The sequence below is a fragment of the Pinus tabuliformis genome, chromosome 4_2 (assembly GCF_031772625.1).
Source record: "Pinus tabuliformis cultivar Carrire ecotype Pingquan chromosome 4_2, CPIR1, whole genome shotgun sequence".
Classification (NCBI taxonomy): Eukaryota; Viridiplantae; Streptophyta; class Pinopsida; order Pinales; family Pinaceae; genus Pinus; species Pinus tabuliformis.
This window is the reverse complement of record NC_142304.1, coordinates 124887758-124913346: the sequence shown is the minus strand read 5'-3', so window position 1 is coordinate 124913346 and position 25589 is coordinate 124887758.

The following is a 25589-nucleotide window of genomic DNA, read 5'->3' as shown; positions in this document are numbered from 1 at the left end:
GCAGACACGGCTTCCTATGGATAAAGGATTAAGCCCATTGTGGTCTCCCAAAATATACTCGACGGTACATGGGAGCACAAGTCCGTACTAGCACTTATCGTCTCAAAGTGGAGGAATAACCCAACCATCAGTGAGAACAACAGTTACCAGGCTTTACGATGCCGGAATACGTCTCTAGCCTAGACTTCTAAACGTTGTGCGTTAGGTTCCAAAGCGTTGTTAGATTCATTGAATTTATTTTATAGTTGATCTTATTTATGAAATTTTCCTTTCAGGTTCACCGCGAGATGTAGATGTATAATTCCTAAAATGCAATCTACGATGATAAATAGTCTTTTATCTTCTTTGTGCAATGAAAATCCTAGCTACTAAGGAAAGAGAGTCAGTATTCTTTCACAAAGAGCAAAGAGCACACTCTAAATGCACTTTCCTAAATCAAACCAATCAAACAGTCTAAATGCAAATGCACATGCATGTATTTGTTTTCGGCTTTCTTAGTATGTGAATGGAATAAGAAAGCTAATGCACAAATCTGAATTACTTTTTCAAGCGACAATTATCAACAAGTTTCTTTTTGAAATAAAAAATGGAGACAATCACAACACTTTACGATTGGAAATGAATACTTGCTTTTGACACTAGAAAAATTACAAATTCAGACCAAATACAATAGTAACAGGATAATCGACTATCTACAGCAACCAAACTCTTTCCTATGACTGAAAACGACACTTGCGACACTTTCAAATCAAAGGACGATAGTACGATTACGTTACTTTTTGCAAAGGAGAACTGAAAATGACTCAACAAATACACAAAAACATTTATAGTTCTTTTGTACAAAGGAGGCGAAATAACAACAAGGAAAAGGGATTTCAAACAGAGATATACTGATCACAGGTAGCAAAATTCATGAATAGAACTGGAAAGAATGAATCACAAAAACCAAAACTGAACAATGCCTAGTCTGATCAGCGCACCTGTAACACAGGGAATTTGAAATGCAGCGCACCTACTACACTCGGGAAGTGCGCTGAATTTCAGATTCATAGAACAATACATGCGTTGGGCCAGAGATGAGACTTTGCTTGGGTTCCAGGTCACCGTTTGCAGTTCAGTTCATGGGTTTTGGTCGAGCAAATGGTAATCAGTAATGCAACAATCAGGGGTAGATCTAAGGAGGATCTAAGAGCTACCACAAGGGGCAATCAGAGAGTTTGTAAATCAGTTGTTTAATTTATAAACAAATCTCGGAGATTGACTGAAGTGGCATTCGAAAGCTACCTGGCTCAACTTCAGGCTCCGTCTGTAAGTTTATAAAATAGACAACAAGGAAGATGAAAAAACAAACTAATTTGTCCCCAGCGGAGTCGCCATTTTGTTACACGGAAAAGTGTCTACACAGAACTGCTTATCCCACTAAGGTGTGATAGCTACCTTAGAAACAAACAAAGTAAAGCTACTTTCGTTTTTCCTTTATGAAATATAGATGAGAGAAGAATAAAGAAGACCAACCTCTGTCTTGCACTAATCTCCTAGTTCGATTCCTCTCTCTCTTGATAGTCTTTCACTACTTGTTCTCTTGCACACCCAGCTTCACAGAGTACCTGTAAGATCACAGTAGCATAGCACTATACAAGAACATGGATCTATAATCATAAACAATCTAGGATCAGATGTAAATTGACCATACAAATGCAGAAAACATAAATGACACAAGAGTATGGAGGAAAACTTGAATAGATTTTATTGATAAACAAGAAAGAGCCAAGAGAGTTACAACCAGTTGTTCTGACCCAACATCATCCTCTCAGCAAGGAAGCCCCTCTTCACCTCATACAAAGCTTAGATCACCCAACAATCTGATGTTGTCTCAAGAAACCAACAACAATTCCTTACAATATGCAAAATTCCAGCCTCTGGATCTCTGGGATGAGGGATCCATATATAGATATCTGTAAGGGAGATGAGTCAGCTTGTGATTTGATTAGTGTCTTCTCTCTGATAGTTCTTGCTTCCACTTGGATATTGATGATCTCTTACTCATCCTTGGTCGAATTCAGAGAGGCAAGTGTCACAGGATAAGTTTCTGGAAGTTTCCATGCCTCTCCACCTTGCGGAATGACACTGCCATTTGTCACTTCTCGCCCATCGCACCCCATAGAAGGGCTTTTTGAAATGCAACGCACCCACACAGTGTGTTAGGTGAGATGCAATGCACTTTGCCTATGGAGTAGCTGAAATGATCCTGTTTTGACCAGTTCTGAGCAGTTTTTCATGGAGAACTTCTAGGAGAAGCTGTAATCAGTTGACCTTGTTCCTTTAGGGGTTGGAACAACACTTTTAGGGACTTAGGAGCCCTTGGTTTATGGAAATTTCATGCTTGGGGTTGTAGTGCCCAAAAATATCTATAACACATTGCCTTCACTCTCATTTGCCCTGAGTAAGTCCGACTTACCTTGCAATTTTTATTGAATAGTCTTTGGTGTGGTTTCGAAGTTTGATTTGGAGAATTTGAATGTTGAAATTTAAACCCTATCCTCTTATGAAAACTGCGTTTGGGGTTTGAAATTGAGTTTTAAAATTTGACTTTGGTGCCAAAATAATATAACCCCTGTTTCCCTTTCCCATCACTGTAATCCCCTATTCCCTTATGATCCCAAGTCATTCATTCCCCATTTATCCCTATCCCTAAACCCTACAATTTTCACTTTTCCATATCAAACCCCAAATTCCTAAATACAGTCAAGTGACTGTTATTACTTTTGACTGTAATTACATACACCCACTGTCCATATTTCCCACAGTCCTTTCCTATTTGGCACACATTTGGTGATTGGAAGCAAAGCACCAAATTCTCATTTTCAACAAGTCAAACATTCACTTGGCATAGACTTGTAACACCATGACAGACACTGAGTCATCATATGAACAAGATAGTGATTCTACCACAAAGCTTCATGCACCGAGGAGGCCTCGTAAGGGTGGCAGACATGTCAGAGAAGAGCCCACCTCATTGACTCAATTGCAGGCCTGCCCACTTGCCATGACGTGTTTCCAACAGCAGTCATGCTTTCAGTATTGTGAAATGATTGCTCAGATTCAGCATCATCACGAGTTGGCTCGGTTGTTTGTTTTACATTTTCATAATGGTCAGGTAACTCTTGCTGGTGTAAATTTCACCTTGACACCAGAGACCATTTCTCAAGCAACAGGAATACCGAATGTAGGTGAGGAGTGGAACAAAAGACAACAGGTAGAAAGAGTACATTATGAACCATACATCAGGCCCAGCTATGTGAAACAGCTCAGCAGGGTGTTCCCATTCCGGTTTTTGAAAGAATCCTATGCGTCGTTGATGAGACTCATTATCAGATACTTCAGTTGTGAGGGCCACTTCTCACGCCTCTATGCATACCATATCAGATTATTGATGCATTTCACGAGAGTGAAGATGATGAACATTCCATATTTCATGTGCCGAAACATCGAGAGGATGACTACTCTTGTACAAAAGAAGACTCTTGAATAGCAGTACAATAGCATTTACCATTATGCGCTCATCAAGATCATTGTTGTACGTCAGCTTGGCTTGCAGAGTATCACATGGGAAGACTTCATTTCTCGTGAGTTCTTCATAGCTTCAGTAACTCATCAGGAGGTTGTCAATGATGCGGGTGAACCTTCACATCAGTATGGAGGTCAGAAGGCAGAGACTGCTAGTGTGCCGACATATGTCACCTATCAGAGAGGCATGAGAGGATTGTTTGCAGCAGCTTGACGAGTACTATCTCCACCTGGGGTGGAAAGGGTCTCGTTGTCATCATTAGTAGCACAGGTACAAGTACAGGACAAAGGCAAGAAGCCTATGTAGGATGAGGGCCCTTCAGGAGGCCAAGACACTGATTTCATACTCATCGATGATGATGTGAACTATCCTAGCTCAAAGCTGAGGGAGGTCATTTAGGAGCAGAAGGCCGAGATAGATGCATTGAAAAAAAAGTTGCAGAGATCTCAATGGGTCATAAACTATTTGTAGCAGCGAAACAAACAATTGGAGGATCAGCATACAGTCATGGAGTTGCAAAACATTCGTGCAGACCGGCAGGGTGCCCAAAGAAGCCTAAATGAGATGACACCCATTCAGTAGGAGATAGAGGCTGATCGAGAGATTTGGCTTGAGAGGGTCAATATTCGTCTTAAGAAACTGTTGGCGAAGGCAAACAAAGACAAGGACATGCTCAGGCACATGAAAAATCATTATTGGGCACGAACTCATGTTTGCAAAGCAAGGATCAAAATCCTGAAGGCAAGATTAAAGAGGGCACTAAAACAACGAAAAAGGCATGATAAGCTCCAAATCTTGGCCGAATATTCTTTGGTTGAGCATGATACTTGATGATGGACCTTTAGTCCAAATTTCTGCAAATTTGGAGAAAATTTTGTCAATTTTGAATTTTTTGGCTTCAAAATAGATTTTCCTGCCCAACGCGTAGCGCCACTTGACGCGTGCTTATAATTGGGGGTTCCTCTGGAGGAAAACTTTGTATTTCCAGATTTGTTATAAAAATTTATGCATGCTCATGAATTACCTAAGGATTTCATCAAGTTCTAGGTTGCCTAAAGGGTAAAAAACACACAAAAAATGACCTCTCTGCCACCTTTTGCACCCACAGGAAGTAGTGTTGGGAGATTGGATGTTTGGAGGGGCAAATGGACACCAAATCTAGAAATTCCACTTGGGTTGGAAATTAGACAGGCAGGAATTTCCAACGAGCTATCATGAGCTCAATTTGGACTACGGGAAGGCCCTCAAAATCAGCCTCGAATTTGTGCTACGCATACAGGTTTCTGGCGCGGCGCATAGGGAAATTTGGCCTATTTTTCACTCAACAGCTCCGAATTTCACCCAGTTTTGACTAGTTTCACTTTTTCATGTAAATCTTGATTCGTCTTGATGTAAATTCATGAATTTGATGTAATTTTGGCACATTGATACTCATCCATGTAGATTCATTCACTAAAAGGTGAAAAGATAGTGAATGAATCAGTTTCCTTTTATATAGAGGCAAGTTGTTTCATTGCCTATTTTTCAGTTCCCTGTTTAGATATGGTTGAAACAGCTCCTAGAATGATGAGCTCGACCCCTAGAGGCATGGGAAGGAGTTAGGCTTGTCTATATCATGTAATTTCTTAATCATTTTCAGGGTTGGACACTTGGGATTGCTTGGCACTCCATTGTACATCTGATTTCTACATTTTTGGCAAAGGAAAGACCTGGGTTTGTAGCACTTTTTGAGATCCCTGTGGCTCTGTGTTTTGATGGTTTTCTTTTCTATGTAATTTGTAAGTTCACTGATATTTGTGTGTACCACTTCCTTTCTCTTTTGCTTCTGAAATTAAGCAAATGAGTGACAAAGGTAGAATTTCATTAGCTTGTTGTGCTCTGCCTTTCGGTTTTGTTCAATTTTCAATGTTTTCTTTAGTTTGAAGAGGATCCTTGAAACCCTCTTGCCCTTTTCAACTTCTCACCAGTCTGAACCCTCCATATTTACAAATCAAAGCATCAAAACGATTGCCTTTCTTGCCCCAATCAGAACTCTGCAAAACTGGCCTTCATCCCAGGACCCAAATTTTCCTTTCCCTTGATTCCAACAAAACGCCCAAAAAATCAAATCAAATCCTTGCACTTCATACCTAGCCTAAAATTAGAAGATATTTCAGTCATCTCAAGCCCCATAGATCATAATTTGTTGAGATTGACCCGGAGAGAGCCCTCTCCTGTCCTAGTAGGGCTAGCTACCAGGTTAAGCGTGGTTTGATGTTGGCCCTGCATCCTACCTTCCTCAGCCTAAGGTACATCTAGGCACTAACAGACGAATCCATTCATGGATGTGATCGGAGATATGTGTCGTGGTTTCTTTCTTAAGTGACGTAAGCCGATGGGTGCCAATTTCATAGCGAACTGGGAGCTGGAAATGAGTGAGAAAAGCCTTAGCAAGAGAGTCAAAGTCATCATAGGTACCTTGAGGTAATTTGATGTACCATTTTTTTGCAGCCCCTATGAGAGTTCTTTGAAAAAGTTGGAGACAGATAAAATCATTGAGATACAAATTGGAGGAGCACTAGATTGATATGTCATCACATGGGCTTGTGGATCCTCCTCTTTTCCCTCAAATTTGGGGAAATCTCTCAGAATCTTTGTTGGGACTGGAGGTCAATAAGAAAAATGAAAGGTAGGATCATTGATGAGCCTCAAAACATCTGTAGTTCCAACGTGGCCAAGAAATGAAATTGGGTGTTAAAAAGCATGCGGGACCTTTGAGTAGACCTAAACTGCAGAACCCATCCTTGTTGGTAAGGATTTTGCCTCCACAGTGGAGGATTTTTTCCATATGGAATCTAATTTTTCCCCCACTGAAGGTTACCTTGCCCATATGGAGGATTTGGTCCTGGGTAGATTTGATACTGTCCTGCCATAGGTTGTTGATGGGCACATGGGTTAAGAGGCTATTGAACCTGTTGACCTTGGATGTAAGGATTTTGAACCTGCTGACCCTGGACATAAGGATTTTGAACCTATTGTTATAGGAGTTTACCTTGACCTTGCAAAGGTTGACCTTGCCCTTGAATAGGCTGACCTTATTGATATGCATATATGGTCTGCTACTGCAAAGGTTGACCTTGTGGCTGCTACAAATTCTAACCTTGTGGTTGCAAAAGTTTCCCTTACTGCTGCAAAGGCTAGACTTTCAAGGACAAAGGTTGGGAGGATTGTTGAACAAATAGAGTCTGCGGCTGCAAAGGCTAGCCTTGCAAGGACAAAGGTTGGGAGGACTGCTAAACAAACAGTGTCTGTGGCTGTAAAGGTTGATGCGACTGTTGCAAAGGTTTCCCTTGTAGTTGTATCAATTGTCCTTGCTGCTGCAATGCTTGCCCTTGCTACTGTGAAGGTTTCCCTTGTTGCTGCAAGGGTAGTTGGATAGTTCTTGGAGTTATACCTGGAAGGTATTGATAGTTCCCAAATTGAATCTGGCCATATACACAGGGCATAGCGGGTTGACAGGCTGAACATAGGATCTAGCCTGAGGAATGTAAGGCAGAGTAACCAAGGCTTGCGAACCATATGGAACATAAGCCAGTTAGAATGGAACCTGAGCCATGTATGGCTACTGGTATTGGATGTTACCTGACCCGGATGGATCAATAGGGTTAGGAATAGTGCCGTAAAAATGTTGATTCATTCCAACCATGTGAGTTTGTAATCCACTCATATTGGTTTGGCCTGACATAAGAAGAATATTCGGATCTTTCCCCCTAGGTGGTGGCATAGTTTGTCTACTCATTGGATGGGTAGAAGGACCTACCACAACCTCACCTGAGACTGTCGGTTGAACCAAAAGAGTCAGTCAAAACGACGAAGCAGGTTGAGATGGATTGGTATGTTTAATTGGAACTAAAGTGACTATAGTTTGTACAATCAGTTGAGAGGTCGTGTTTTGAATGAACAGACCTGAGGTAGGCATAGCACCGGAAGACCAGATGGGGTTCTGATACAATGACGAGGCACTAGGAGTGCCCGAAACCAACTGAGCTAGAGAGGTATAACCATGTGGCAATATGGGCTCACTAAACTCAGGATAAGAGAGAGATGAGACTCTTCCCGTAAAAGGGAAGCCTTCTAGAGGGAACTCATATCCCTGCTCATCACCTATGTGAGGAGTATGAGTAGCAAAAACTTTCGACTGACTCAGAGAGGAGACTGGGATTTCACCTTCTGACTCCATATAAAACAACCAGTGACGAAGAGCTGAAGATGAATGAGGAGACGACTCCAAAGGAACACTAGGTTGATCGTACAAACTATAAGGATGCTATGGAGATATCACAACAGGATTGAACAATGGGTTTGGTGGGTAAACAACCAGTCTTTGTGGACTTTCAAGAGTCTGCAGACTCTCGGGAGTCTGGATAGGATTACCAGAGGATTTCGAGCCAGATTCGTAAGGTGACCCAGTATTTGATGGAGGTGGACAAAATGAAAAAGGTTGAATACTAAAAACAATCCCAATTTCAACACCTTTATCCTCAAGCGACATTGGAAGTTCAAGGAAAGCTTCTCTGGATGACCTTTCAGATGGAGGAGAGGAACGGGAACGAGGCAAACCTAATGATTCAGCCACAATGACTTTGTCTCAAATAAAAAGATAAGGTATATTAATTTCAAGGCTTCTTTAAAATATATTAAGGATATAATCATGATGTGGTCCAGAATAAAACTATCAGGAATGTGATGTGATCATGGGAATTTTTTTTTAAGATGCTGAAACAAACTAATGCCTTTTCATGTTTTAAGAGTCAAGAACAAGGCAAAGATGACTCTAGTCACTTTCAGTTTGAATGAGAACGAAAGGAAAAGTGCTCGATGATCTTTTAAATTTAAAGAGTCAAAAAGACCAAAATGACTGCTAAGGATAATCTAGGCTAAAGGGATTACCAGGTAACCGTGAACTATAGAATACCTCTCAGAAAATCGAGAAGTACGAGTAGACAATATCCCTGAATTCTGTGTTCGGTGTATCACATTTACAAGGTGGCGGAATTGGCTTCCTATGGATAAATGATTGCAAACCTAGTGGGGTCTCCATTTATATACGCGATGGTACGGGGAGCACAAGTCCTTGCTAGCGCTGTCTAATGCCGAAGCGAACAATAGTTGCTAGGCTTAAAGACGCCGGAACACGTCTCTAGCCTAGACCTCTAAATGTAAGTGTTTGGTTTCAAATGCGCATTAGGTTAATTGAATATATTTTAAAGGATTACCTTGAAATTAAGTCTCAATTTTTAGGTCCTATCGATGTGACCTGCGAAACTCTTATGTGCAGCTATATGAGAAAAAACCCTTTCAATGCCATGAATTCTTACACTAATTGAGAGAAGAGAAAACAATCAATGCAACAAACAAGCAACTGAAAGTAAGATGACTCTTCACTACTTCACTTTTCAAAACAAAACAATGAAAATCATTTCCACTTACTACTCTTCCTATCAGATGCACTTCAACTAGTCCTTTTAACAGTAAAAGAAATTTGTTTTATTTCAAATGCTCATGATGATGTAATTCTAGCTTTCAGTAATGCTACTTAATGCAACATATCAATTAAACAAACTAGAATGATGTATTTTCTTCAATGGAATGCTAGAATGAATATTTCACATAAACATTTCAATGAAAAATTTCAAACAACCAAACATCAATAGTATGCAAAGCACGATAAAAAGAACTCCTTTCAAACCAAATATGTGAATATTCAATCGAAACAAACTGAGCAATGTAATCTATCCTCAGAAAAGAGATGTTCAACAAGAGAAGAGCAAACAAAACTTTTTCACTCATTCAATTGAAAACATAGAAATATAGATACAAGGATTGAAACATGAAATGCATGAAGCATCAAATCATCGACTTGATTTGATGAGAACATAAGCAAATGAATGGACAATGACCTAGATGCCCTAGGAACACAAACCATCCAAAAACTCAAAAAATCAAGTAATGTAATCTCAAACCAATCAAGAAAAAACATCAAGCTAACAAAGCATTTTAGCTAGGGAGAATAAAGGCAAACAAGCCAAGAAACAGAATCTATGAGGACAAGACACACTGGCAATGATTTAAGAGAAACCCTGATTTTAACCTATAGGAATCAACACAATTGTCTAACCAGCAACAAGCACCATAAGGGGAAGTGGAGCAACTATTCAAGAGGAAATCGTACTGGTCGATGCTACTGTTAGAAAAATAACAGCACTGATTGATGGATTTAAAGAAAAAAACAAAAAAAATTGACAAACCAAAACCAGACTTGTCACTCTAAATTCAAGAATCAAAGCAGTAGATAACACAAAGTACATATTAAAAAAGATAAAGAGTGATACGACAGAAGTCATCACAAATCATAAAATGAAAAACAATCAAGAGAGAGGGATGGCTCCTGAGCAGAGTCACCAATTTGTGGAGTAGGAAGATTCTCTCTATAGATAGAGACAATCCCTCTAGCCCAGGGGTGAGGGTCTAGCCACAAACAAGACAATCTGACATAATTTCCCTTAGATTGAGAATGGATAAGATCCTACCTCTTGTATCGCTTATCCTTGTTTAATGAAGCCCTTGTGTCTTTTCTCCAGCTATCAACTCCTTAATGTCAATCAAGCACCCGAACCAAATAGACAAGAAACAAAAGCACACATGATAGCATACAATAGATTCAACCTACTTAAGAGGCTAAGGAGTCTTAAGCTACCAAATACCATATGAAATTGATATAGGAAACAAAATATCAGTTGTATTATTATGACAAAAAGGAAAGTACAACCTTCGCCTTAGTGTTGAAGGTTTCCTTCAATGTGTCTGGGTTCCAGCACCACTATTAGCATCTCATGATTCACGTCAAACAATATAAGTTTAAGGATTCTTTCTCTTTACTCCAAACCAAAAAAACTACAAACTTATTCTCCCTTTACAAGCACAAACTAGAAGGCTAAGGCTATCAAGAGTTGTTTTGACTATCAAGATTTTGAAGATTATTCTAGCCCTTTCATTCACTAGCTGAGGTTGGAAGAGAAGTTTATATAGCTTGAGAGAGGGGACATGGATCCTCTTATGATGGGAGAGGTCTTATTCCTTTTGTTTGTTCCATTTTAATAGGGGAAAGGAGCCCAAACAGTCTCTCTTGGCTCTATCTCGACTAACCAACTACCAGGCTTCTGTTCACAAAGCTTCTAGACTTGGAAGCTTCGACTCCATTTTTAAAAAATTTTGAAAAGAGGATTAGCATAGGTAATGGATGGATACAAGTGTTGATCGGCGCTAGGATCAGTGTTAAACTTTGCAAATTGGCACGGGGAAAAAACTGAGGGATAGCATCGACCTTTAAAACTGAGTTTGAAGGAATATTCTTGGGAAATGATGTAAGAGGGAAATGTTCTGCAGATGAAGAGTGATGTAGAAACATGTTCTTCATGATAGGAAAACTCATGAGGTTCACTGTAGAGGTCCTCTAGGATCAAGGAACAAGGAGTACAGGGACAGTGACAAAATGTTGTGTAACATGGTGTTACAGGTTTATGTATACAAACTAACTCATGTTTAATTGTTGATTTTTGTTGGAGTTAACAATTTATTCAGTAGATGCCTGGAATACAAATTGATTTGTCTCATCACATGGGTGATACAATGAAAAAGCTAGAAGAAATATACATCTATAAAATGGTTTCACGCGCATAAAAAATGATGATGTTTGAAGTTGTCATCACTTACAGAAAAGGAAGACAGTGAAATCGATTTTGAGAATGAATTTATGGAAATTCTAGAGTAGTTGATCCTTCAATCCTATATGTTTTGTGTAAGGAAATAAACCATGGTTTTATTTTTGATATTATGATTCCAGTTGAAATTTTGGCATTCTCCAAAATTTTTCTAGTAATGTTTCCCATGCTCAATGGTGGAAAATGCATGATTCTAAGCCTAAGAAACTACAAAAGGTTTTCCCGTTACAATCTTGGAATGGGAAAAGAAGACAAATTATGCAAAAAAATCCCTAATAAGCAACGAAAATGGAAAATTATTACACATAGCTCAATCAATGGCCAAAAGTTCGAAACAAAGTTACAGATGATATGCAGGCAATGCTTGAATATACCAACAACCAATACACTGACCATAATTACAATTTGAAGGTTTTTGTAAAAATATGGGAATATTAGAATGGTTTTTACTATTAGTTGATATTCTGCATTCAAATTGTGAGCATAATTATACTCATTTCATCATAATTGACACCAGTAATAGAGGTCCTGGTGAAATTCTTTACTGCATGTCTTTGACAAAAAGTTTAGAGAAACCAAATCAAAGGATGGATTTGAAAGGAGTCATAATGAGAAATAATTGTTAGCATAAAGTTGGGATCATTAAATAAAGAAAATCCTGTTCATTTTTCAATAATTGATGGTCCTGCATTAGAAACGTTTTGAGAAGTAGTTCGAAAAAAGTAAACTCAAACCATGTCTTTATTGCTTGGAAAATTTTTCATGGGAAATTTGGCATAAAAGTTTGAGATTCGATTTGCAAGGAGATGAAAATGCTAATGGAAAATATGGTTTTGAGGAAGTTGTTTGTCTTTGGAAAATATAACTAATAAAAAGGGTGAGAGTACTCAAAACAAATGTACTCCTTCAAATACATTTGATGTTTCCTATGCTTAAGCTTTCTTGTTTGTTATCATTTTCTTAGGCATGAGAGGCATATGAAAGTAAGTCTTTCAAATGTTAGTTGAAAACAAAGTTCCAATACCATGTGAAAGAAATTCAAGGAATGAGAAGTAACTCAAATTTTGAAGTTAAAATTTCCAAGTGAAGAAGTATAAACAATTTCTATTAGATTTAATTAAGACACTTGGCCAATAGAGAATAGTTAACTACTTTCCAAGGATCAACATCAACAATTCAAATTTTCATATTTTTCAGGATGAATATCAACAGTCAAAGAATTAGTTTTCAAATTCCAAGGTAGAGGACTAACATCAATAAATCAGTTTCAGATTTAAGGTCATATTCTCAAGTAGCTAATAAGTAGATAGTTGAACACCTAGCAGCAGAGGTTCTAGAATGTATGGCAAGAAATTAACATTCCATATTTCAAGGATCAATATCAGCAAGGTATTCCAGGTTCGAAGGTTAATGGTAGTAACACATTAAAGCAAAGATCAAACAAAATTTAGGTTTTGAGGGCATTTGATTTGCCCAATCTCAAATTTTTAGGAAATAAATCAACATTCAATTTCCAGTTTAAGTATTTCTAGATAAGGAATCTATTAGAGCATATTAATTGTTAAATATTTAATTCCCAAGTTTCATGTGAGTAGTAAAAATATCATCAGTTTTGAAAGGCATCCGAACCAACAGTTCGAGACACTTTGCAACAAATTTCTAGATTTATTTTTATTTTGAGATTATTGTTAAGTTTTTTATTCCCGAAAGCTTGCAATAGATTGAGGACTGTAATTCTCTATATATGTTTTCATTTTCATTGTACAAGGGTTGGATTTTGATGCCAAAAACATGCCATTTTTGTAAAGATTTCTATTGCAAAAAATTTAATTAAAGTTTTCTCGCTCCAGTTCATGAAAAAGTCAATTTCTTATGTATGTCTTTTCCAGTGATTTCATAGTTTGTTTCTGCATATGTTTAAGGTAATATAGAAGCACTAGGAAAATATAGGTTGAGTATCAACCTCCCTAACAATCCACTGCAAAGTTATCATCTACAGTGAGACTAGATAATTAGACAATTTGTTTGGATTAGTACCTCTGCATTATTAAATTATTGCCTTCTGTCATCTCTTAAATGTATTAATGTCGGCTATATAGTGTCTTCTATATGATTAAGTATTCAGGGAGGATAATTGATTATCTAATTTCTCCTCCATCATCAACCTTTCACACTATCTTATTTTGTCATAGCTGAACGCTGACACATTGATCAGGCCTATGCAAGAGAAGGCTTTATTTGTAAATAGGGATTTGTGACTCATCACCAACCACCCTATAAAAAACCCCTATATCTAGCCATTGTGCTTCATAGGTTGTTGTTTAGTGACAATGAAAAACACTAAAAAGCCTTGTAACACTTGAGGAAGCCCCCTCTAGTTCAAGGGCCAACTTGAACCTAAATATTGGTGGATCTACTTTCTCGGTGTAGTTTCGCAGCCAAGAATTGGATTCGAGAAATAGATACAACATTTGACGTTGTTGTTGAGGATCGAAGAGATGAATAAATTTATCTCCGGAGAACGATAGTTGACTAATTCTATTCCTTGCCGGTGAACAAGGATTAGACATCTGATATGGTTGCATTTCTTTCACCTGGCGGCTCCATTTTGTCTATATGGCAATTCCACTAGGTAACATATTTCACTAGTTTGAGATGTCAGCTGCATTCAATGATATGCTCACTCAAGGTCTTATAATGATTCCTTTCAACAATATATCCTTCTTCCTCTTAGTGTGACAAAAAATCTCAAACAACAACAAAAGATACAATCTTCAAATTTCAGTTGTAAGTATAAGCTGCTCATGGAGTTTATGTTTCACATTGTAAATATTTTTCAAATTTTCAGCTGTAGGCAAGGTGGTCTGTCAGTTAATCCAATTCACACATGGTTATATTGGAAGTTTGACTACACCTAACAGTGTAGAGTCTCATCCGAGTAAAGTAGAAGTGTTAAATTAAATAATATTATTTTCAACCTTAGTGTGTAGTAGATTAGCAGTTGTTTCAGTTTGGATTTTAGTTTGTAGTTTGTTTTGGTTGAGTGCAATAAGTTGCAGGAGATGGGAAGAAGAAAATTTGTTGACGGTTAACTCCACTAGCCCAATAGATTAAGCATTGTTGTGTTTACTTTTACTTGCAGCAGTTAGTGATTTGGTTTTAGTTGACAGGTTAGATATTTTAGATTGCAATATAGGTTATAGGTATGCAACATATGGTTTCAGTTTATAGGTTGCAGGTTGTAGGTGGCAAGTGATTGAGAGTTTTTCATAATGACTCCATGCCCAACGGAAAGACACTTGGTCTACTATTTTTCTGCATCCCTTAGGGGGAAGCAGTCCCTAGTTGGAGTCGATGTTGTAACTTTTTTTTGTCAAAAATACCAAGTTAAAATTGTTTCTGAACTTTTCTGCCAGCGTTCCCAAAACTCGTCAATTCCTTATCTTTTGGACCCAATAAATACCCATTTGATGTCTCTGCAATGTTTTCATCAAATTTTCCTAACCTATATGTAAATTTTAAACTATAACTTTTAATAAGTGTTAGGACTTATAAAGAAAATATTTTTAATATAATTAATTATATTTAAAAGAAAAAACTAAATAACAAAAAAGTGTTTACGTTTTTTTTTAATATATCCCTACCCTCATCGAAACCACACAAACCATAGCCTTCATTATAATTTGTTCTCCATTGTGCTTAATCCGTCCAAGTAATTGTTTTATAGCTTTGTATGTGATAATAAAACCAAGTAATTTCAAATTTTATGCCTTGTGGAGGCCAAAGGATGGTTTATCCAACACAATAATTGTAAAGGTTTCATTCCAAACCATAGTCGCATGTTGTATATAAGGAAGCAACATATCAACATTTGTTGATTTTTTGTGATTAGATAACAGCCCAAGTACCAAATTCACACAATCGCTTAGTAATAAATTCAAGCCACCAGCCCAACCAAATGTCTAGATATTTGTCTCTCACAACAAACGATAAGTTATTTTGCGTGAGTACCCATTGAGGTGATTTTTGTTAGATGTGAAGTGTGCACGGTATAAAGCGTGTTTGTTTTAAACATGGTGATCACTCCTTTAAAAGTCAAAGGCTCTAGCTAAATTGGGGAACCCTGGGGCTATTTGAAATTTAATGAAGAGACCCCCTCCGCAATTCCTAGTTCTTCCAATCCACCCATTGAACGTAGCGTTCTGTGGAAAATTGCGGACTCCCCTAGCGAAAACCACTTACAGTCGATACTCCCTACACAATCCACCTGTGGTTTACAATGATAGCGCAGGGGCTAATTTTGCCAGACAAGGTTAAAGCTGGCAACAAGTTTCTTAGGTGACGGGTCTCATATGTAAGCGCCACACATCTTTTAACATATGACAACTGTTGGAAAGGAGCGAAATTACCCTGATATTAAAGAGCAGAGCAGTTTTTTTTGAAGATGGCATTGCAGGTATATGTGTACAAACCAGCTCAGGTTCAATTGTTGATTTTTACTGGAGTTAACAAGGCATTCGTTAGATGTCCATCATACAAATTGATCTGTCTCATCACATCGGTGATACAATTAAAAAGCCACAATAAATCTACAGCTATAAAATGGATTCAAGGGCATAAAAATCGATGATGTTTGATGTTGTCATCACTTACAGAAGAAGAAGAAAATGAAATCGATTTTGAGATTGAATTTGTGGAGATTCTAGAGGAGTTGATCCTTCAATCTTGTATGTTCTGTGTTAAGGAAATAAAACCATGGTTTTATTTTTGATATTACGATTCCAATTGAAATTTTAGCATTCTCCAAAATTTTCCTAGTAATGTTGCCTATTCTCAATGGTAGAAAATGCATGATTCTAAGCCTAAGAAGCTACAAAATTTTTGCCTGTTATATTCTTGGAATGGGAGCAAAAAGACAATTGAAGCAACAAAACTCCCTAATAAGTTGTGGAAATGGAACATTATTACACATAGCTCAGTGAATGGCCAAAACTTCAAACCAAAGTTACAGGTGATATATAGGCAGTGCTTAAATATACCAACAACCAGTACTCAGACCATAATTACAACTTGAAGGTTTTTGTACAAATGAGGGAAAGATTGAGAAATGGTTTTTATTGTCAGTTGAGATTTTGCATTCAAACTGTGAGCAAAATTATACTCATTTCATCGGAGTTGACACTAGTAACAAAGGTCCTGAAGAAATTAATTCTTGCATGTCCTGGACAAAAAGTTTAGGGAAATCAGATCAAAGGATGGATTTGAAAGGAGTATCCCTCTCGTGCCTAAGAAAATGATAACAAACCAGAAATCTTAATCATAAGAAACATCAAATGTATTTGAAAGGAGTAAATTTGGTTTGAGTACTTTCACCCATAATTTCCAAATACAAGAAACTTCCTCAAAACCATAATTTCCATTAGCATTTTCATCTCCTTTCAAATGGAATCTCAAAATTTTATGCCAAAATTCTTGTGACAAAATTTCTAAGCAATGAAGACATTGTTTGAGTTTACTTTTTAAAACTAGTTCTCGAAACGTTGCCAATGCAAGCTCATCAATTATTGAAATATGAATGGGCTTTGTTTTATTTAACGATCCCAACTTTATGCTAACAATTCTTGCCCATTGTGATATGAAAGTAAGTCTTTCAAATTCTAGTTAGAAATGGAGTTCCAATACCATGTGAAATAAATTCCAGGAATGAGAGGTAACTCAAATTTTGAAGATAAAATTTCCAAGTTAGGAAGTATAAAAATTCTCTATCAGATTTAAAGAAGACACTTGGCCACTTGGCCACCAGAGAACATTTAACTACTTTCCAGGGATCAACATCAACAATTCATATTTTCATAATGAATATCAACAATCAAAGAATTAGTTTCCAGATTCCAAGGCAGAGGACTATCATCAGTCAATCCATTTCAGATTTAAGTTCAAATTTTTAAGCAACTAATAAGTAGACAGTTGAACACCTAGCAATAGAGGTTCCAGCATTTCTGGTAAGAAATTAACATTCTATATTTGAAGGATCAATATCAACAAGATATTCTAGGTTTGAATGTTGATGATAACAACACATTAAATCAAAGGTCAAACAAACTTAAGGTTTTGAGGGCATTTGATTTGCCCAATATTAGATTTTTAGGAAACAAATCAACATTCCAATTGATAGTTTGGGTATTTCTAGATAAGGAATATGGTAGAGCGTATTAATTGTTAAATATTTCATTCCCAAGTTTCATGCGAGCAACAAAAATATCATAATTTTTTAAAGGAATATGAACCAATAGTTCGAGATACTTTGCAACAAATTTCCAGATTTAATTTTATTTTGTGATTATTGTTAAGATTTTTATTCCCGAAAAATTGCAATAGCTTTAGGACTATAATTATCTATATTTGTTTTCATTTTAATTGTACAAGGGTTGGATTTTGATGCCAAAACCCTGTCATTTCTGTAAATACTTCTACTGAAGAATTTTTAATTAATGTTTTTTGGCTCCAGTTCATGAGAAAATATGTTTCTTATGTATGTGTTTTCCGGTGATTTCATAATTTGTTTATGCATATGTTTAAGGTAATATAGAAACACAGGGAAAGGCTAGGTTGAGTATCAACCTCCCATACAACCAACTACAAAGTTATCATCTATGCTAAGACTAGCTAATTGGACAATTCGTTTGGATTAATACATCTGCATTATTAAATTATTGCCTTATGTCATCTCTTAAATGTACTATAGAGATTCTTCTATATGCATCTGACCTTGTTAGATGATGAAGTATTCATGCAGTATACTTGATTATCTGATTTCTCCTCCATTCCTCCGTCATCAACCTTTCACATTATGTTATTTTTCCATAGTTAAACATCAGTGCTTTGATAAGACCTCTACAAGAGGTACATTAGTTTCTAAACATGGATTTGTGAATCATCAGCAACCACCCTATAACAAACCCATAGATCTATCCATTTTACTTCATAGGTTGTTGTCCAGTGACAATGAACAACATTAAAAAGACTTGTAACACTTGAGGGAGCCCCCTCTAGTTTGATGGCAAGCTTGAACCTAAAGATTTGTCGATTTGGTTTCTCAACGATGTTTCATAGCCAAGAACTACCTTAGAGAAACAAATACAATATGTTCTAAGTGACTTTGCACGAAAGGACTATGTTTGATATTTTGATAGTTATTCATAGATAAATTTTACATTACTTTGCACTTTCTTAAACTTGGATTTTCTCTTGTAGAGATAGAAGAATTTATTATTGAACCAGAGCACTAATGCATTGAAACCTTTCAAGGTTATATTAATGCACTAATATTTTGATGTGAAAGATTATAATTTGGTTATGAAATGGCCTTGCATCAACACCTAGTGATCCACGTATCTTAGGGTTTGTATTATGCTTATTTACTCCATAAGGTTCTCACTATAAGTTATTGAGTTTCAATGCAACCTTGTTTAGGCCACGAGAGTTTTTTTCCCCAATGACACTTTATAAAGGATGTAGCCTAGAGGTTAGCGGCTCTACAATAGGTACCTCGAAGGATAGATTCTTATACACCTTACTGACATGTTTAGTGGGTGGATTTACTAAAGGTAAGGCCTGAATGTATCCCATAGAGACACTCAATTTTCAGCCAGGCCAACAAGAGTTTGAGTGCGGCATTTTAGGATAACCTATAGGCCCATTACCCAGTGACCTGATCCTTTGATATTTTTCCAGAAAGGTATTTAACTTACACCTTCTTTGTAGCATAGATTCATTGATGTCTTAAAACGTACACATACAATGTAGTGCCTCAAATCTTACACTCCTGGATTAACACATTTATGTTCTAAATTTAACATCAATAAATTCACCCCTTTTTTGCACTATTTTTGAGGAGGTGCTAAAATGGTTGGGGAATTAGTAGTCTAGTTTTGCCTGTTGATGGTTTTTCTTAATTTCCCCAACACTTAAGACTTGGAGGAGTGTGAAGGTATCTTGAGAGTTAAGAACCTACGTGACTACTTTGGTGAGTCTATATGATCCCTTGTCATGTTGGTACAACATGTTTATTTTATGAAAGTGTGTTTTCTTTAGCTTGATTCATGGAAAGGAAGAAGCTAACTCATGTCAATAGACAACTTGGTGAGAACAATGTCTTAGTAGCACGAGGGTGTCCAAGTACATGATGATTTTTTCTTTGAAATTGTTTATTTTATCATATTTCTTTTATTTCTTTACAATGTTTTCATTTTCAAGGTTTTTTAACAATCCCCCCCACACTAATCCATGTACTGACAATATCTACCAGCTAGCAGAAGAAGGATGTTCAAGATATTGACATGAAAATTATACTCTCTCAAATCTTGATGGTAACCAAAGGCATATCTTAATCTGAGAATGAGATAATCCTTATAGAAATCAGGAACATAACTACATCTCAAGGAGGAGAAGAAAAGAGGAATTCATGAGCAACATCCAGAAGCATATCTAGAAGCGCATGAGCCACATAAGAAGAAGACCCATAATCCTTCCTTGATCATCCTTGTCAATCTGCAGAAGGGACCAAAGATTCATGGGAAACTATTAATGGAAAGCATATACTAGAGCCTAAAATTGAGAAATTCCCTTCTTTCCTACCATCAGATGCTTTGTGCATTAAAGAGATAAATTGGCTAGCCGTAGAATATTTGCATGACATGAAAAACAACGACGTGTTTACAATTTATAATAACCAAAGAACCAAGAATACATATATTACATTAAATATTGGTTCTAAATTATCATCAGCACACAAAATTCCTATATCATTAAAAAGATCCTAGCACCATATCAGTCAGAGTAGCCAGTTCCTTATATATTGGTACTTGTCAAAGAATATTTTCTGATTTTAAATATGGGTAGAATTGTAATTCTAATGTGCACATGGCTTCATTTTAAATATCTCTACACTTGAGAAGATACTTCCAGTAAAGTAGAATAGTGTAGGAGAATACATAAATATAATAGCAAAGACAAAAATATGTTATGCAACCAACTCACAAAAAGATAGAAAAAATAGATCAATGACTTCAAAATCAACCTCTTTGAGGGGGAAACTTCCTTTACATTACAAAAATGAACAATTCTTCGATGATTCAAATGAAAAAACCTCTTTTCTATATATAGGAGTCTAAGGGGTCACAATATAATCAAAGCCGACATAACAATAACACTGTAAGGGCACAACAATAACAATAGTGGGCTTCTATGGGGCACAATAATAACAATATGGGGACAACATGGGCACAACAATAACAATAAGGTCTACAATGACAATAATAATGGGGGAATACACTAGTATTATATGGATCTAGCATGCCCCTCTCCTTCAAAAAATTGTTGGCCTCAACGCTTGAGTAGTTCTAGATGCTTCTGTATAAAATTCTCATCCTCCCATGTGGAATATTCTATGGGTAAGTTCTTCCACTTTATGAGATACTATGAAATTGATCGATTTCATAGCTATCGAGTTCTTGTTTTTGTGACTTCTTCAAGTTCCAATATGATTTTTCCTTCCTCGTCAAGTTTTCGCAATATTGTTTGAACTGGGAGCTTGTCACCTATAACCTTCTTTAAGCATGAACCTTGGAAAACTGGGTGCACTCGAGAAGATGCAGGAAACTCCAATTTGTATGCCATAGTACCAATATTTTGCAACACCTTGTAAGGACCATAATACTTTGGTGATAATTTATTATCCTTCTTAGCTTGCTTGAGGGACATTTGTTTGTATGGTTGTAATTGTAAAAATACCTAATTGCCTACATCAAAACTTCTTTCGTAGCGATGTTGATCTACATGTTGTTTCATTCTATTCTGCACTAAAGTGAGAATATCCTTTAAGAGTTGGAGAACTTGCTTTTTATGCTTGATGTGATATTCGACTGCTTGAACCTTAGAATTATTGTCCAAGACTTTTGGAAGATCTAGAGAAATAGATGATTTTGATGTTTGAACCTCTAGTGAAGATAATTGTGAAATTACACCCCGTTATTCTTTATTTATAATTTTTTTCATGCCATTAGAGCTAATTATCTTTCTTGATTTCCCTGCGATACCCCTTAATTCAACTTCCTTTCCTTCCCAAAAAAATTTCAAGAATAGTTCTTAAAAATTAAAACTTATTGTACCCAAAGATTGTAACCATTGGACTCCTAGTACAACATCAACGCCACCCATTGGAATGGAAAGTATTGGACTATTCAATACATATTATCCCATGGATAGCTTGATATTATGGCACTTTCGAGAGCAATTTGTGGTTCCTCCATTTGTAACCATCACTTGACACTCTGGTGCTAGATATAGGAAGCAATTCAATCCCTTGGCTATCTTACAATGAATTACATTATGGGTATTACCTAAATCAATCAACACTATTACTTTTTTATTCTTGATATGCCCTTCTATCTTGAGAGTTTGAGGAGCAGTAATTCCTGTCAATGCATTACAAGATATGGTCGGATTCATTTCTTCTTTATCTAGGGTTGGTTCTTGGTGTATATCCTCTTCTTTTGACATTTCTTGTTCCTTTTCTTCCTCCTCTTCACAATTTCACTACAAGAAAAAATGACATTGGTGAGGGGCAAAAAATGTCACCATAATCTCATTGGTGACGGTCAAAAGAGCCTTCGTCACCAAAAACTGAACCTCACCAAAGGTGGTTTCGCCAAAAGTATAGGTGTTGTAGTGACATTCAAAGTCCATCACCAATAATGATTTATAATGACGGATAGCGACCGTCACCATTTCATATGAGCAATGGTGATGGACCATAGCCTTCGTCACCAAAAACTAAACGTCACCAAAGGTGGCGTCTCCAAAAGTATAGGTGTTGTAGTGACATTCAAAGTCCGTCACCAATAATGATTTATAATGATAGATAGCGACTGACACCATTTCATATGAGCAATGGTGACAGACCATAGCCTTCGTCAGCAAAAATTGAACGTCACCAAAGGTAGCATCGCCAAAAGTATAGGTGTTATGGTGACATTCAAGGTCCATCACGAATATTGATTATAATGATGGATAGTGACCGTCACCATTCATATGAAGAACAACAATTTATTGTGATGGATTTTTCATGACTATCACTATTGATGCATATATATGGTGACGTTCAATGACCGTCACCAAAATCTGCATTGCCAGAAGTATAGGTGTTGTGGTGACATTCAAGGTCCATCACAAATAATGACTATAATGATGGACAATGGCCGTCACTATTTCATATCAACAACAACGATTTATGGTTACGGATTTTTGAGGGTCGTCATTATTGATGTGTATATATGGTGGCATTCGTTGACCGTCACCATTTAATATTTTGGTGAGGGTCGAAAAATGTCACTAAAGCTCATTGGTGATGGTCAAAAGGGACTCTATCACCAAAAATTGATCATCGCCATTCCATATGGATGTTAGGGCACGATGGAATCGAACCACCAACCTCCTGCTTGTAAAGAAGGTGCTCTTCCATTGAGCTTGCACCCTTTAAAGAATTATACTTTTAAAATTAGACCTTGAAACTTCATAAATTTTAAATTCTACAACTTTCAATAAATTAAAGTCTCGACGATATTTTACTAAACCAGCAAAGTAGCATCGAAGCTACAGGTCCCTACTTAATGGTTGTTGAAGTTATGAAAAGTGGGTGGAGGGAAAAATAGTTATGTATAAGAGAATCAATACATTTAGTTGAATACTCAATTATAAGTGAAACTCTGAAGACATTTATAGCCTATAAATTACCTATAACTAGAAAATGCACCAAATATTGCAAAGGAAATGTCATAAGTGGATAGCATATGGAAGAAGAGGAGGCAGGGACTTGGAACCCTTGTACATCTTGGCATGCCTTAACACTTGGCACATCTTAGCTTGTTTGACATGTCTTCGTATTATCTAGCACATGTTAGCATGCCCTAGCATTCCCTAACACACCTTGACAGTCATGACCTCACAACTAGCATTACATTTTTCCATGACTTGGGAACCTTACATTCACTAGAACACCTTGGCACTCCTTAGTTGTCATGCCCGTTGTTATCCTCCACAATGTTCCACGCTGATGAGGAGATCAACGGAGGTAACCACAAACCAAGCTTTTAGTTTGGTAGCTAGCCCTACAAAACCAGAGAGGGCTTTCTCTATGAAATCACAACCAAGAGATGATTGGAATGTAAAGGATTTTAGGCTAGATAGCTAGGCTCAAGTGGTTTTTTGGAAAATTTAGGGACTTGGAACTCTATCCACCGGTGCCTTGTCTGGCAGAGACTTTGTCAAGGAGGTAGGGACTTGGAACTCTATCTAGGTTAAAGCACCTAACATGCATGATAGAAGCTCCCTAGAATAGAGTACCTCCTACCTAGTAGAGTGTCCCATGCTCAAAATATAGAACCCTTCTTTACTGTGCACTTTTCTTAAAGATAAATCTGTGCATAAAATAGTACTAAGAAAAACACCTAAATTAAGAAAAGTGAGCATCTAATTCAAACTATAAAAGTATACTAAATATGGTTCTATGTAAGTTTGGGAAACATTAGACAAGCATGCTTGCATACAAAAACCATAAGATGCCTAAAATCGAACCATAAGTTTTGAACTTTGTTTTGAAGTTTGCCAAAATTTGAACCTCATGTTCAAGTTCAGCGAACCCTGTGACTTAGAATTAACTTTATAAGAAGATTCATTCTAATCAATTGTCTAAACCTATATTAGTCTTGCTAGGACAGAGGTGTGCTGATAATTTTGTGCCCTACTTGTGCTTCGGTGTGTACTAGTCTCCTAATTCCCCCACTCATTCTGCATAGAAAACTTTTGTTGGATAGTGTAGAACCTAACTTTGAAAACCTAGCGAGAAAACATATGAAATAGACAATGAAATGACTATATTGGTCTTTCATAAACTTCTTATGCAAGTTGACCGGTTAGGCTTGGGTGGGTTTGATTGATTTTTCCAAGCATTGGCTGGTTCAAAAATCAATTGACCTGAGTTGACTTATTTTGGTTGGTTCCAAATGAAATTGAATCAGTTAAGGGGTATGGTCATGTTGACTCGATAATTCCGAGTCAACTTGTATGATTCGTGATACTGTGTTTGTAGTGACTTCTATCATTGTTAAGTCATTCTCTAAGGATCCATATCTTGTAGATTGCTAATATATTGTTGAACATCTAATGGTTTTGTGTCATTCAAAAAATGGTTGTAGTAAGTGCCTATGGTATGTACCCCTATATCTTTTGTTGATAGTTTTTTCTTGAATTACAATGCGGCAAAAATTTGGGTGTAAATTTAAGGAAACTAAGTTTGCTTACAACATTCAGTTACTCAAAGCTTCTTGATCTAAGAAGCCATGGATGGGGGTATCTATTTTACCAAAGTTACCCTAGACTTGGACTTGGTCCCAATTGCAATGAATGATTTACATAGTCCCACTTCTCCATGAGGGGTAAACGGTCTGTGGGAATTTAACTTTAATGGGGAGATTATCACCCCCCTTGTTTTATCAACCAACCAAACCTTCGTGGAGTTCTGTAATGATTTTGAAATTTTTTATGAAATTAGATGGTTATTTGATGAAATGAAGTATCTACAAAAACTAAGGGTTCAAGAAGATCGAGAGTATTATTTAATAGAAGCTTGAGTTGTTGGATTAAGTTCTTAAATAAAGTGTGATTTTATGTCCTATTATTCTTCTATTAGAGCAAATTTGCGTAAAATTTGTTTTCCTTCTATGGTTCTTTGTACAATGTAAAAGTGGGGTGTCCCGTAACCCCTACTAAGGCTCAAATCTCCCATAAACATTTTTGGTTGTCGTGGGCCATCTTGCCTGCATAAGAAGGCCTCCAGGGGAGTTTTGCAGGTTCAAGCCTAGGATATGTTTGGCAGAGTAGATTTAATTGAGTCTTAGCTTTTAGCTAACAAATTCTTTTGAGGGTTGTAAGTTGATACATGGGTTCCCCAACATATAACCATACATAGCAAAATGATTCCAGGGTTACCCAGCATATATCCGCAGTATGCAGTTAACAATGCATCCACAAATGCCCCAGGTATTTAACTCTATAATGGAGTCAAATCTTCAATCTCATAAATGTCAAATGGCCCCTTTATAAGCAGTTCCTTTGTTGTCGAACTTAATCACCCTACTGTAAACCACCTATTATAACTTATTTCCATAGGGATCACATAATACATTATTGACACTTTTCTCAAA